Source organism: Bombus affinis, unplaced genomic scaffold, assembly GCF_024516045.1.
Source record: "Bombus affinis isolate iyBomAffi1 unplaced genomic scaffold, iyBomAffi1.2 ctg00000339.1, whole genome shotgun sequence".
In the NCBI taxonomy this organism is placed as follows: Eukaryota; Metazoa; Arthropoda; class Insecta; order Hymenoptera; family Apidae; genus Bombus; species Bombus affinis.
In genome coordinates, this window is record NW_026109018.1 from 37,954 (window position 1) to 41,519 (window position 3,566).

At 34.1% G+C, this 3,566-nt stretch overlaps 1 long non-coding RNA gene across 2 annotated transcripts; it reads right to left on the bottom strand.

Annotated features, from left to right (window-relative positions):
- Positions 1-992: 992 nt before the first annotated feature.
- On the bottom strand, positions 993-3,080 carry LOC126927938 (uncharacterized). 2 transcript variants are annotated; one of them, XR_007716080.1, is made up of 3 exons: positions 2,737-3,080; positions 1,619-1,905; positions 993-1,398 (listed from the first exon to the last, which is right to left on the bottom strand). It is a non-coding gene; the product is annotated as an uncharacterized LOC126927938 (long non-coding RNA). The 2 variants fall into 2 exon arrangements; XR_007716079.1 differs by lacking the exon at positions 993-1,398 and having other exon boundaries at positions 1,583-1,718; positions 1,806-1,905.
- Between the last annotated feature and the right edge of the window lie 486 nt (positions 3,081-3,566).

A 3,566-nucleotide genomic window follows, 5' to 3' on the forward strand; every position in this document is an offset into this window, starting at 1 on the left:
TAATATTGAATCAAGATTCCGGAAAATACATCGTGTCCCTACCCGTAAAGGAAGATCGAAACTCTCCAATAACGCCAGAAAATATATCGAACTCATTGAAATCTTTACTGGATGTGGTAAAAGAAAACCAATTAACGTCCTTTAGCATCAGCAAAACAAACCTGGAAGAAATACCTTGGCGATATACAATCAGGAAACTGAAAGAAGTATTCATGGGAGAAACCATAGCTATTACCATCTGTACCGGGGAAATAATTATCCCACCGGTGGAAGCGCGAAGCAACATAATACGAGAAAAGCACGAATCACCTGTAGCAGGACATAAGGGAGTAACAAAAACTTACCAAAGAGTACGACAATACTACTATTGGAAAACCATGAAGAAAGAGATCCAGGAATACGTGAGAACATGCAAAGAATGCCAATTAAAAAGTTAACCAGAATAAAAACAAGGCAACCCATGGTGCTCACAGACACACCAGGTAAAGCGTTCGATAAAATTAGTATGGATATCGTCGGTCCATTACCACAGACACAAAAGGGAAATAAATACATATTAACTATCCAAGACTTACTGACAAAATATTCAATCGGGATCCCGATGGCGGGAATCTCTTCGGCCGAGATAGCTGACGTTTTCGTAAAACAATTCATTTGCCGATTCGGTTCACCGAGGGCTATCCTTACTGATCAGGGAGCAAATTTTACATCCTCGCTGATGAAAAAGGTAGCAAAAAGATTTCGCATAAAAAGGTATACCACGTCAGCATACCATCCACAAAGCAACGGCTCCATCGAAAGATTTCACCACGTATTAACTGAATACCTCAACCTGTACATCGAAAATTCCAGAAACTGGGACGAATGGGTGGAATTAGCCATGTTCTCCTACAATACCTCCGTACACGAAGGAACAAAATTCTCCCCACACGAACTAGTCTTTGGACACTTAGCCAGAGAACCTACTGGCGAGATGATAACCGAGGAGAATATGGAACCAACATATGCAAAGTATCTCAGAGACCTGTTCGATAAAATCGTCACCGTTCAACAAATGGCAAGAGAAAATCTGATAAAATCCAAATTAAAGTCAAAAGAATACTATGACAGACGAATCAACCCGCAAAATTTCAAAATAGGAGATCTAGTATATCTATTAAAGGAACCCAGAAGAGGAAAATTTTCCGACCAATATTCGGGACCGCATAGAGTGTTAGAAATTTTAGAAAACCAAAACGTCATGATTGAAGTGAAAGGGATTCCGCGAACAGTGCACTTAAATAAGTTAAAATTAGCGCATAACCGAAATAAACAATAAACGAAACGTTTTCAGAAGGTAACACAGTACAGTAGTATGTAGTGCAGTGCTGCTCGTCGAATAATGCGGATAATGGAAACCTAAAAAGAAAAGGAAATTACTATGTACTTTCTAAACATTACTCAAATATAAAATGTATTAATTCAATAAAGTGATTAAAACGGTGAAAGTGAAAAGTACCTTGTGAACAATTAACTATTGTAAAAGGAAGTATATGCAAAGACATGCCATAAGCCCATATTCGTAAAACATAACGTGTGACAGCCATCTGAAACAAATGGAAGAATTAACCTCAATTACCTTAATACAAAATATAATAGTACTAAACGATTATAACAATATCGTGGTTAAACCAAAGTAAGTGCGACACTGCTTGTCGAATAGTGCAGATAGTGGAAACCTAAAAACAAAAGAAAGATTACTATTTGCGTTCTATAAAACGTGTTAATTCAATAACATAATTAAAGGCAGTGAAAGTAAAAAGTACCTAGTCCACAACTAATCATTGTAGAAGGAAGTGTACATGCAGGAATTCCGCAGAGATAAATTATGGATCCACTCCGTAGAACATAGAATACGACTGCCAGCTGAAACGAATGCAAGAACTGGCCTCAATTGCCTTGACATATATGAAAAGAAATAATACTATTAAAACTTACAACAAGATTGCCAATTACGTCGGGCAGCTGTCTTGCGTGAGCGACGTAGCGTGTAGACTTGGAGAATAAAGACGAAGTAACTATGAACAGTAATAATATAGTGTACAAGTTCTAATCTATAATACATGAATTAGTCTCGACTTACATTACATGATTATTATTATACCTCACATATAGAAACAGATTTGTAATGCACAATAGCGGTCGCTCACACAATGCACTACGTGCATATTGAATTAATTAACTAAATGATATGTTTATACTCACAAATATAGGATGAATAAAGGTATCTGTAGTAAGTATTTTGAATATAATGAAAACCGGATGATGCCTTACACACGGTAACGCAGCATCGAAGGAATAGGATTTGAGAAACTACAAACGGTAATAATTCAATAAACAAGTTTTAACCAATAATACATAGATTAGCTCAAAAAATTATACTATACAAATATGAAATAATAATAAATCACTAATAATAAATCACATAATTACTAAGTAACAACAGATTAATAGGGAAGATATAGAAATAGCTAATAAAATAGAAATAGGCTAGAAATTAATCAAGATAGATTAGCCGAGCATTAATAATCAAACATGATTAAAATTAGGAATTATCATATTGTGTTAAGCTATTACAGCATTACTATATTAAATTACGTATAAAGAAATAAGGTTATACTACACAGTGGTGACTGGTGACACTATGCACGCATTAGATTAAACCAATTAAACAAAAGCTACATAAATATAAACTACCTTATAATTAAACAGTGAAACGATTCTATTAGTAATTAATATTTTCGACAACGATATAATCCACACGCTATTACATTAAAATAACACACAGTATATATACACATATTACAACAAATACAAAACAATGTTAAATTAAACATACACATTACGACGAACACAAAACAACACCGTTGACACTTCACTAGAACGGAGTTGAAACTAAGTAACAAAACAATTATTACAATATCAAACAAATTTACAAAACACCACACTCTTATTTAAGACGTACACAAACATCCATTTTGGAAATCCGTCGCGAGCGTGAAGCAGTTCTCACGCATGCGCAATGAACTACATGCAATAATTATACATACTAAAATAAATACAGAATAATATTATTCCCACTTCAATTATACGTCAACTGCTAAAATAAAGTCACAAATAAGTAACAAATAAATAACAAAACCGCATGAATAAAATTCACCATATACTAGAGACATTCATGAACGGCCATCTTAGATTGTCACGAATAGGGAATAGTCCTTACGCACGCGCAATGAAACACATATACATAAATAATATTAATTTTATTTGAATTACACGTCACCTACTAAAATAAAGTTAAAAATAATTAACAGATAGATAATTAATTCGATATTGGCAAAAGTCACCACATATTAGGGACATCCAGCACCAATCAACGCATGTATGTAGTAACTTTAATACCTTACAAATAAATTATATTTCTAATAAAAAAATGATAAAAAGACGGGTACGATAATCTAGACTTAGGCTATCGCGACCCATACGAAGACCCTCCAACACGTTTTTATGCACACAAATTCAAAGAG